The following is a 12,140-nucleotide window of genomic DNA, read 5'->3' as shown; positions in this document are numbered from 1 at the left end:
AATAATAATGTTTTACATCCATCAATACAGCAAGTGGTGCCTAATGAACCCAAGAGATAGTTTTTCCTTTTCCATCCTTTATACTTTGTTATTGTACAAGTTACCTAAAACAAGACTGAAGCAAATGAGAACTATGAAAGGGAGGGTTGAGGGTGCATTTATTAAGGATATACAGCAAGAGGAAAAGATTTTTGGACAATTTGTCAAGATTCTTATTCAATCTAATAGAAGAAGAAGCCCAGACTTGATGAAACATCATAATCAAGTTACTAGCAAAGTGTGGTTGGTTCAGGCAGTCTGATACATTAACCAAAATTTCTGATGATGAGACCAGAATAGCATCAAATTCACCCAGAAGAGTTTTTAAGTAAGAAGTTTTACAATGGACAAGGAAGCAGACAAGAAGACACTTTCCACCCTTGATGGTGGAGACACCCAATTTGCAGAATCAATGACAGGGAGATATACCACAATAAGTCCCCAGCCTGGATTGGGCTAGAAAGAAGAAAAATATATAGTGTAAAAATATCTTAATGAATTCTAGGGAGTCTGTAGAGTGATGCCAAGAGACTCAACCATTTTATCAAGTCCAACTAGCAGAGAAAGCATAGCATAAAGGGAACCTAAAGAAAAACTTTCTATGCACATAACTTTATGAGCAATAAACTTATATCATTAAAGTGTGGAAAAAACTCAAGTAGGATAAAGTAGAGAAGTCCTTAAAAAGTGCATTATAAATACTAAAAAACTAAAGATGAGAACTATTTTTTTTTATTTTGAGAAAAAAGACATTATCTATAGGAGAACAGAAATTCAACTGACAATGGATTTTCTTTGAAGTTATGGTTGTCAGAAGGAAGTGACATAGTATTTTATCAAATGATGAAATATATGTCAACTGCAAATTCTCTATCAGGTGAAACTGTCCTTCAGGAACTGAGGAGAAATAAAGACATTTTCAACTAAGTAATACTAAAATAACATGTCACTCACAAACTTACTCATAAGAATGGTCAGCAGAAGTTCCTTAAAGAGAAGGTGAATCATGAAGAAATCTTAGTAAATTGTGGAGAAGAAAAGAGTAGTAATATTAAAGAATGGAATAGTTACTCCTCATGACTTTCTTAAATAATGCATGACAAGGATGGTAAAATTATAATGTATTTAATCCAATGATCTTTAAAAGCAGAAAGACTTAAAAGGGCTTAAATGGAAACAGAATTTTGCATACCCAGTCTGGAATACTGAAACACTTTTATAATTTTTAATGCATCAACTTTTAAAATGGTTAATAAAAAAGAGAACAGGAGTAAGGTATAATGCAAGAAACACCTATGATGACTTAAAACCATGATGCTACTTGTAATGAAGATCTAGATTCTGCAAAGGCCAATAACAGGTAGCTTGTCAGTAGGATAGTGTCCTTTGGAAAAAAATGGGGTAGATAGTGTGGACACAAGGGGACGTTTTGTGGGTGTGGAGCTATTCTGGTCATGAGTGAAGTTACCTGATTTCAAAAAGTTGTTAATACTTTGAGAATACTGAACTCCTGTGAGACATGGACAACTTCACTTTATCAGTTCTACCTCAAAAGATTTGCTTTAGAATGAATCTAAATGTTGACTAAAGTCACAACAGTCTGAGAATCACTGTGATTCAGGATGTTCAAATCAAATTCTGAAGGCATTGAAAATAATACCAAATAAAGAATGCTAAGGATTCTAATGGGGATCTCACTGGAAAATAGACATCTCACTGGGTAAATCCAGAACCATCCTATAATGTGATTGTAAATCAGTCTTATTATACTTACAGGTAGTACTTGTGAATTTTTACGTAATTACTTGGAATAGAAATAATATTCAATGAAAACTATTGAATGCTTTACATGCTGTTTCATACTTTCTTACATGCTTCATTTTATTTTTATGAACATTTTATAACATAAAATAAATGTATTTTTAATTTGATTAATAAATCTAACATTTTAATATAGATGTAACTGAATTTTTACAATCTACATTTGTGTATTTTGATATTTTATTTGAAGCATCATGATTTACAATACTGTTTATAATTGGAGAGTTTTTATTCATATTTTGATATACAAAGAAAAATTACATTTTAATATACTAAACAACATGCTTTGTTAGTTATATAAAGAATATATTGACTGCATTATTTATTCTTGTGCCACAAAAGACCAATGAAAGATATCTGTTGGGTTAAAAATCAAATATAAAACCCCTGAAATTAGGATTTTCTATCACTTTACTGGGTTGCAGGCCACATAATCTAGCTCATTCTATTTTCTGGTTACATTAATGCATATGAGCTTGTAGTGGAAATAAACTTGGAGAAGATTTGCAATCATTAGTCTTAGTGTAGGGAAGGAAAATCTAGATCAGAGATGCTGAAATGAGAAGATCAGAGTATGAAGATCAGAAGAAGCATCTGGTATTTGCCAATTCCTGCTTAGGCAATCACTCCTGAGTGCCATGATCAATGGTGCCATCCCAAGATTAAATGTGAGCGGTACTGGTACATTAGTAGGAGAGAGGTTCCAAAGGAAATCAAGGGGAGTTCTTAACAATTGTAACATATCAATTAGCTCCACTCTGAATCAACCCAATGTCCAAGAATTGTGTATAACTTCTCTCCAATTTCTAGCTGACAAGATTGATATTCCAGATTGCCTTTTGGTGATCCCTGATGAATGGTATAAAAAAAACCCAACCTGGTTGGTTTCACTTCACACCTCACTATCCTTTCACTTTCAACATATATGCACACACTTAAACACACATGGACACAGAGCACAGTCCTGTGGAAAATGGCACCAATATGACCTACAGCAAAAACATGAATATATTACCCATGAATCTCAGTCTGTTCCAGCACTCAGGAGAAATTCACTCTTTCACCCACAAAATTTTCATCTGTAAAAATTCACTTGAAAAATATAACACAACATTGTGGGATTTTGTCATAATTTCTTTTTAATAGTGCATCTATTCCAAGTGGGCTGGATTTAAATCACCTAATAACAATTCCCAGGAAACTGTAGAGAAGGGACTGCACCTACCTTTCTCTACAGACTTTTTTGTATGCTATGTTAAGACCGTTCCCTTTGCCAGTTTGTTGTTCTCTGCTGATTATGCCCACTCGTGACTTGTCCTGTTAATATTTCCGAAGGCCAATTTGATACTGACAGGTAGCATTGCATTTGAAGGAGGTTCTGATCCCATTTCTGGATATTCCTAACTTTTCTCTTACACCGCCCTGCAAGTGTCCTGGTAGAGAATGAGGAGCAGAGAGTGACATTGTGCCACTGTGACAAGTCAGAGTTACTTGCTAGTCCTGCCATTAACGCTATCTGAATACTAGCAGGATTGCACATGGCATTGGCATGTATGCTAGTTATTAACCTTCATAACTTAATAATCTTAATGGTTGTTTAGAAAATGAGCCTGGCATGACAATGAAGGTCTAGTCTCACCATGCCCCACAGACAAGAGAGGGGTGCTGTCATTGCTGCACCACCATTTTGTTTTATTGTGTTTTTGGCCCACATCTGACAATGCTCGGATTTACTCCTAAATATGAACGAAGGAATCACCTCTAGCAGGCTCAGGGACAATTTGGAAAGCCTGCGATCGATCCAAGGTCAGCTGTATGCAAGGCAAGCACCCGACCCAATGTTTCTATCGCTCTGGTCTCAGCTGTTCCACCATCATTGTTTTTTAGATACTTGGAACAGGTTGGCTTTATATTTCTTTAAAATACTTTAATCAAGTTTCCATTTCAGTCTCCTCCTTCTTCCTTAAAATATGCAATCTTTTCTTTTTCCTTCACTCCATTAAAATATATTTATTCAAGCACCATGATTACAAACATGGTTGTAGTTGGGTTTCAAATATAGAAAAGAACACCCCTTTCACTAGTGCAATACTCTCACCACCAATGCCACCCCTCACCCTGATTTCTATGTTCATATCCTCTTGATTCTTATTTGTGGTTCGTTCAGCTCAATCTACTCTTTCTTTTAGTTACTAAGAACATCCTCCATATTTCTTCTCGAAATTCCTTATCTGAGAGGCTAACTAGGTAGTTGGCCCTTTTGGGGTAATCAGAGCTGCTATCTTTACTCTCTATGCCTGGTGTTGGCCTGTGTTGTTTCCCCATTGTTGCTCCTGTAGTGTGATGTTTTTTGATGTTTTTTTGCTTGTTGTGCTAGAGTTCATTGACTTGGAGATGTGTTCGGTCACAGAGTAAGTGGAGTTGCCGGGCTCCTCTGGCTCCACCCTTTCTGGCCAGTGCCAGCTCACCTCAGATCATGCAGCTTCCAAAGATGCTTGTGGGGTGGGGATGTTGGTCCCAAAATTTGCAGTAACAGGTCAGGACAGCAGCAACCTCTTGTTAGGCTTTCGGTGGTGATTTTCTTTGCCCCTAAAAGAAGAAGCAATCCTATGGAGAAATATTCGCACTGAATTCTCTCTGTCTCTCTGTTCCTATCTCTCTATCTCTGTCTTTCTCTCTTCTTCCTTTTTCCTCTCCTCTTTCTTACCCCCCTCTCTTACTCAGGGAATCATGAAAAGTGAGTTTCACTGAGATTGAATACAATGGACGATTATGAGACAAATAACTAATCTTTATTCTCCAGGTGAAATAAGGAATTAACACAATAAATAAGAGTGTGTGAATTGTAAAAACTTACATATTTCAGATGTTGCTTGCCTATTGACACAGGTGTTCTTTGAAAGAGTTTCCTCTTTAAAAAACAGTTTCTATAGCAACCATATCACACCGAACACCAAAAAAGAATGGACTCCAACTTGAATTAGATAGTTTCAACTTGTTTCAAATGCAACAAATATATACTGGGAGCTGAAATTCTAATAATATTTTGTTCTTTCTCTTGTCACACATTTAAGTATATGCCACTCTGACTTAATGAAGGCTTACAGCTGTGAATCTAGAGTAGCAGCTGTTTTTATCTTTTAATTTCTCCTTTCAGGGATTATGTGAAACAACACTACAGTAGATTTGCCAACTACCATATCAAACTCCATTTTACCAATCTAATGAGTAGAAATATTAGCGCATATATAGTGTACATATTTCAGGATAATGGTAAAGTGCACAGCGTACTTTATGTTATCAACTATATTATTTTTTTTATTGGTGGTCTCTATTTTTTTTTGTAATTTTAAGCACTTAAAATAAATTTGGATTACTTTTTTTTTACCACACTCTTTCTTTATTATCTTTGCAGAAAATGCCTCCTATAGGTCTTGACTCTTTAATTTTTATTAAAAACACAAAATACCATCTGATTTTGTGTAATTATATACCCTTCCATAGTTTCAGGATAATTTTAGGGATGTAGACGCTTTGTTTATTTATGTATTGTTTATTTGTTTGGTTTTGTGGCCACACCCAACAGATCTCAGGTCTTCCTCTTGGCTCAATGCTTAGGGATCACTCTGGTGAGATCAAAGACTGCAAGAATCAAACCTGAGTCAACTGAGAGCCAGGAAAATGCCTTACACCCTATACTAGCACTTTGACCTCCACATGTCTCTATTTAGGAAGGTGCTTCCTTTCTTTCCTACACCTACAGTTGATAAAGACTGTGACCATGAACCTTTCCTTTTTTATTCTTTATGGGCTAAAATCACAATACTCAGGTTGTCTTTGAAATTCCCCCTTTATTATAAGTTAAACTCTTAATGCTATCACACGGGACTTTGAAATATTACTGAGTTTTGGGGAACACCTTAAGACCATTAACTCCTCTTCCAATTTCTACTTTCATTTTTTTTCACTTTCTTCATTGAAAATATCCTACACTTTAGCAACTTGACATGTAAAATAAGTTGCAATATATTAAAATATTAAATACATTGTTTAACCAAGTGAATAATATATTTAACTCATTTTAAATTTGGCCAATAGACTCGGGCCTTTTCATATATGTATTACATTTAATAAATCTTAATTTTGTTTATTTTAAGGTTACCTTCTCACCTTGGTGCTCAGGGCATACTCCTAGCTCTGAGCTCAGGGAACACTTAGGTACCTAATGGGATACTATGGATTGAATCCAGGCTGGCCATATGCAAGGCAAACAACCTATCTGCTGCACTAATGCTTGGGTTCAACATTTTATGCATTCTAGGATCAATCCTCAGTATTCATCAAAAAGTCCTGTTAATATATCAGAGAATGTGTAAGCCTTGAGATCTTTTTTTCAAGAAGCATTAAAAGAGCTTCTTTAAAAACAGAACAAACTTTCCAAAATGCAACGTTAGGTACAGTACTCATTCATAATGCATATAATTGCCCTCTGCTAGATTAATAAAGGATCAAAACATATATTTACTGTTATTGATTTATTTCCTGATAATTCTATTTGTCATTCCTTTAAGTTTTATTGGACCAAGTATGACATAGATGTGTCATATACCTGTAAGAGGCCAGGTTGTAGTGTTAGAAGGAACCTGAGGATAAGTGTTAGATAGAAGAAGACAGTGGTGGTGGGATTGATGTTGAAACATTCATTGTATGTATGAAACAACTCTATTATGAACAATTTTCTAACTTACAGTGTCCCAGTAGATATTTTTTAAGTCATGTTAAAGGCTGGAGAAATAGCATATAGTAGGGCATTTGCCTTGCACACAGCCAATCTGGGCTTGATCCTCCACACCTATTTGCTTTTTCAATTCCACCAGGAATAGTGTTGCACTGGTGAAGGTGGGTATTCTGTTTATAACTGAAACATATCTACAAACATGCTTGTAATCATGGTGCTTAAATAAAGATTTATATATATATATATATATATATATATATATACATACATACATATATATTAAAGGCCTGTTTCCTTACTAGCCTGGCTCTGATGAAAATGTTTTTAAGTTCTGTTTCCCAAACCTAGCTGGTTGCCCAGAAAGCTGATTTAAGGAAAAAAAGAAGAATTCCTGAGTGCAGAGCCAGGAGTAAGAAGTAACCCCTGAGCACTGTAGTTTGTGGTCTGAAACCAACCAAAAAGTCTCATTAAATAGTTTCCTGCATTCATAGTGCATTTGATTGAATCTAGGGGACCATGGTAGATTCTATACCAAGAAATCTGATAACCTTGGTCACCATAATGTCACTGTAAGGTTATTTGTTTATGGTAGGCACCATGATTTTCAATGTTATTCCATGTGTCAGGATAACACACTTCCACGAGAGTTTCAGTTTGATCCAACACTACCTCTAGCATTTAACCCCCTCATAAAATTTCACTTAGCAAACAATTATATAGTCTAGTTTTGAGATACTGTTATCATTGACCAAATTCTCTCTCTGTGTGTATATATACATACATATGAGAGAGATAATTCAGTAGTTCTAGTCCTTATCATTGAATTATTTTGCTCAGCATAATACCTTCTAGTTCTTTCTACATGGCAATGAACTACCAGATTTCATCTTTTATTATAGCTGGGTAATATTTAATTTCATATAGACACTATAAAGTCTTTATGCATATGTTCTTTGATACTGGGTTGTTTACAGATCTTGGGTTTTGTGAATTTATTGCAATAAGCATCAAACTGTAACTACTTTTTAGAATATATGTTTTGGGGATCTTGGTATAAATGATAAGAAATAAAATTGCTTCTTGGGAGATCAATTTATATTTTTTGTTTTGTTTATTGAACCATACCTAGTAATGCTCATGAGCTATCTCTGGCTATACATTCAGCAATCACTCCTGTTTGGGTCTGGGGAAAACACAAGATGCTAGGGAACAAATCTGGTTTGGGCATGCACAAAACAAGTGCCTTATTCACTGTGCCATCACTCTGACTCACAATTCATAACTTTTTATAACACTCTATGCAATTTTGCATGGTAACTCAACCAGTTGACATTCCCACTAGCAGTGGATGAGGATACCTTTCCTTCACATTCTCACCAGCACTGGTCATTTCTACTGCTTTTGATGAGTATGAATCTTATTACTCTGAGTTGCTAGCTCATTGCTGTTTTAATTTGAATTTCCCTGAAGATAACTGATTTAGAGCACTTTTTTATATACTCATTGACCATTTGTTGTTTTCTCCCAGGGAATGTTTTTTGAGCTCCTCTCTCTATTGTTTGATGGGATTGTTTTTGTAGCTATTAATTCTGTTAGAGTTTTAGGATTCTTTGACCAGATTCCTTTTTTAGATGTATGGTGAGCAGATATTTTCTTCTTCTCATTGAATATCTATTTTAATCATTTCTCTAACCATATAGAAACTTATTTATTTTTAACTTCTTTTTTTGGGGGGCCACACCCTGTAACACTCAGGGGTTACTCCTGGATGTGCACCCAGAAATTATTCCTGGCGTCGGGGACCATATGGGATGCTGCAGATTGAACCGAGGTCCTTCCGGGTCAGAGTGCAAGGCTAGTGCCCTACCACAGTGAAACCACTCTGGCCCCAAATAGAAACTTCTTAATTTCATATAGTTAGTTTGTTTAGCTTTGCTTCTGTTTTCTGAGCTAATGACCTCAGGTTACTACAGATGGCCCTAAGGTGAGAATCACAGAATGCAACTATTTTTTCTCAATGCATCCTTAGATTGGGTCTAAAATTGAGCTAATATTAATCCATTTAATTAACATCAGATAGAGATCTAAATTTATTTATTTTTGCACTTTTCTGAACATCATTGATCAGGGAGACTTTCCTTGTACCACTTGAATCTAATTTCTTGGATGAGATCAGTTATCCATACCTGTGAGGCTGCATCTCTGGCTTCTCAATTCTATTGGTACTAATATTTGTTTTAGTCTAGTGTCACAGTTTTGAGTCCTTCACTGTAGAAAGTAATTTATAATAGGAGAAGAAAATCTTCCCATCTTCTTCACTACCTCTGAATCACCTGGATTTCAGATATTTTATTATTCCATATAAATGTTAGCATATGTGGTCCATGCCCTTAAAAATATGCAGCATTTTGTTTTATTGGAACTAAATTGGATCTGAATAATGCCTTGGGTGAGTGGGAAGTTCATCTTTAACCTACAATCTACAAAATGTGCTGTTTTTTTTTTTCTTCTTCAGAAAAATATGTCTTTGTCTTCCTGGGCCTTCATCCTTCTTTGTCTTTTAACTGTGATTTGCAACTTTTCTTGTTTAAATATTTCTTGTTTAAATATTTTATGAATGGGATTTATTTTCTAATTTCTCTTTTCTTTACTACTGAATATAGAAAATCCCCTAGATTCTTGTTTATTGTGTAGCCTGTTGCTTTACTGTATAGGTTAATGTTTCTATATGTGTATCTGAAAATAATTCATTTTATTCACTCTATTTTCCATCTTCTGTCCTTTATTGATAGTTAACTAATCTTGTTTTCACCTCACTGATTCATTCCTTGATATGTCATCCTGCTGAGGTGTTAACATTTTAGTTGACTTTATTATTCTTAATTATTTAGATAACCAGTCATGCTTATTCAGTTTGCCAACATTGATTGCCATTTTCTCACAGCCTCTCTCATTCTTTGTCTGTCTTTGTTGGAGTCTGTTCCACCATTTGTTTACATTTCTTGAATGGAAGCTTCATCACAGTCACTGTGAAACTGACATCTGAGAGGTTATAATGATGGACTGTTTCAGAACCTTGTCTTGACCCACAAATTTTTGTGAGCTTCTCCCACAGAAATTTAATCTGTCAAGTAAGGTTTTGTAATGAGGGTACAATTTTATGCAAACTTGGACAGCAACTTAAAGTTCTCCTCCAGTCAATTTTTCTGCATTGCATGCAGTCCTGCCTGAATCTTTGCATTACAAATCAACATTTCCAAGGCTCTATTCCCAGTACCCCAGAAGGTTCCAAGAGCACTCTGGGAGTGATCCCTGAAAGTAGAGCCAGGAGTAATTACTGAGCACTTCTTGATTGGCCCCAAACAAAACAAAAATTAGCTCTACCCTGTCTACCCTGTCTTCAAGGTCTCCTATGGTTCATCCTGGCCCTATAGCTTCAGTCCCTGAGTTTGCAGACTAAAATTGTTTTATAAACCATTTTTTTTTGGCTTCTCAATCAAACTGCTTGAATAGTAGGAGGTGGCCTCTAAGCCAGCAGTTCCAGTTATGGTCCCCCTTGCAATTACCCATTTTCAATCAGGACAGGCTTTGGACCAACTCCCTACCCTGTCCTGTGCTGGTAGAATTTCATAAGATTGTGGGAAAAATTATAACCCATGATCTTACCTACTAGCCACATTCAGTTCATTCTTTTCACTTTCCCCAGCCATAAGCATGTATTGCTCTGGAGACTCAGTACAAACAACAACAACAACAACAACAACAAAAGAACAACTTCCCACAGCTCTTTGCTGATTATGTCTAGCCACTTTCTCTGTGGGGGTATGGACAGATTCTATTGGTTGCTTCTGAATCTAGTTGGTGTATGGAAATCGTTCAATTTTTAAGGCACATTCCTCTGGCATTTGGCCGTGCCCTTATGTTCTGATAACTACAATTTTTTATAATTTTTTCTGCACTCATGCTATTTCTTCATTATTGTCTTTGGTCTTATAGTGTATATTTTTGCTACTATATTTTGTAATTAGTGTTTGCAGAAGAATAAAATAGATATACATTGTTTCTGTGTCAGGCTATTTTTCTTTGTGATTTTAGTTTTTAGCTAATTATTCTGAAATTTTTAGATCATTATTGTCTGTAAATTATCACCATTTTTCATTGCACAATTTCTATCCTATTCTGTATATTTTTATTTTCCTCGTATTTGTTTCTTTATGTGTAGCACTTTTAATTGGTGAATTCTGTGTGTACTCTATGAATTCCAGGAACAAATAATCATTTTGCATTTTTTAATTAACAAGTATTCTATTTTTCTTATTCTTAGATCATTTGAATTCTTTGGTAGAATAACATTTTTAATAATATCATTTTAAGCACCATGTTTAAAAACATGTTTGTAGTTGTGTTTCAGTCATAAAAAGAAGACCCCCATTCACCAGTGCAGCATTCCCACCACTAATCCTCCCATCTCCCACCTGCTAGTATTTAAGACAGGCATTCTACTTCCCTCACTTATTCACATTGTCATGATAGTTGTTAGTGTTGTTATTTCTCTAACTGCACTCACCACTCTTGGCAATGAGCTTTATATTGTGAGCCAGTCCTTCTAGCCTTCATTTCTATTGTTTCTGGGCTTTATTATGATAATGTCTTTTATTTTTCTTAAAACCTATAGATGAGTGAGACTATACTGTGTCTATCTCTCTCCCTCTGACTTATTTCACTTGGCATAATAATTTCCATGTCCATCCATGTATAGAAAAATTTCATGACTTCATCTTTCCTGATGACTGTATAATACTCCATTGTGTATATGTACCACAGCTTCTTTAGCCATTCATCCGTTGAAGGGCATTTTGGTTGTTTCTAGATTCTCGCTTTTGTAAATAGTATATTTCAGTATATGTAAATGTATATATGTAAATCAATATAGGTGTGCAAAAGGCATGTTTGTATTGTGTTTTTGTGTTCCTAGGGTTTAACCCTAGAAGTGGTATAGCTGGATCATATGGGAGCTCAATTTCCAGTTTATTGTTTGTTTGTTTGTTTGTTTTTGTTTTGGGGCTACACCCAGTGACGCTCAGGGGTTACTCCTGGCTATGTGCTCAGAAATCGCTCCTGGCTTGGGGGACCATATGGAATGCCAAGGTTCGAACCAAGGTTTATCCTGGGTCATCCACATGCAAGACACGTGCCTACCACTGCGCTACCGCTCTGCCCCCATCAATTTTCAGTTTTTTGAGCAACTTCATATGGTTTTCCATAAAAACTGGACTAGACAGCATTCCCACCAGCAGTGAATGAGATTTTCTTTCTCTCCACATCCCCACCAGCACTGATTGTTCTGTTCTTTATGATGTTTGCCAGTCTCTGCAGCATGGCATGAGATGGTACCTCATTGTTATTTTGATTTGCATCTCCCTGATGATTAGTAATGTGAAATATTTTTTCATTTGCTTTTTAGGCATTTATATTTCTTCTTTAAGAAAGTATCTGTTCATTACTTCTCCCCCTTTTTATTTGACAGGGTTAGATGTTTTTT

The sequence above is a fragment of the Suncus etruscus genome, chromosome 18, assembly GCF_024139225.1.
Source record: "Suncus etruscus isolate mSunEtr1 chromosome 18, mSunEtr1.pri.cur, whole genome shotgun sequence".
In the NCBI taxonomy this organism is placed as follows: Eukaryota; Metazoa; Chordata; class Mammalia; order Eulipotyphla; family Soricidae; genus Suncus; species Suncus etruscus.
This window is presented reverse-complemented; position numbering follows the sequence as displayed.